The sequence below is a fragment of the Hylobates moloch genome, unplaced genomic scaffold, assembly GCF_009828535.3.
Source record: "Hylobates moloch isolate HMO894 unplaced genomic scaffold, HMol_V3 SCAFFOLD_20, whole genome shotgun sequence".
NCBI lineage: Eukaryota > Metazoa > Chordata > Mammalia > Primates > Hylobatidae > Hylobates > Hylobates moloch.
In genome coordinates, this window is record NW_026652295.1 from 28,575,102 (window position 1) to 28,575,375 (window position 274).

The following is a 274-nucleotide window of genomic DNA, read 5'->3' on the forward strand; positions in this document are numbered from 1 at the left end:
GGCCCTGTAGTGCTCAAGGAGGGTGGGAGAGTGAAACGAAAATGAGTGAGATGCTGCTTCTGTTCTCAAGGACTTCACAGTCAACTTGCGGTAAGTGCTGCAGGGAGATGGCTGTAGTGGCTTTGGGAGTGTGCACACTTTTCCAACAGAAAGAACCAGGAACCCTGCCTGGGGAAGGCTTCCTGGAGGAGGTGAGGTGGAGCTGGTCCACGAAAATTGAGTGGGATTTCCAAGACATCAGTCTTTTGCGGGAAAAGAGAAATTAGGGCATGGG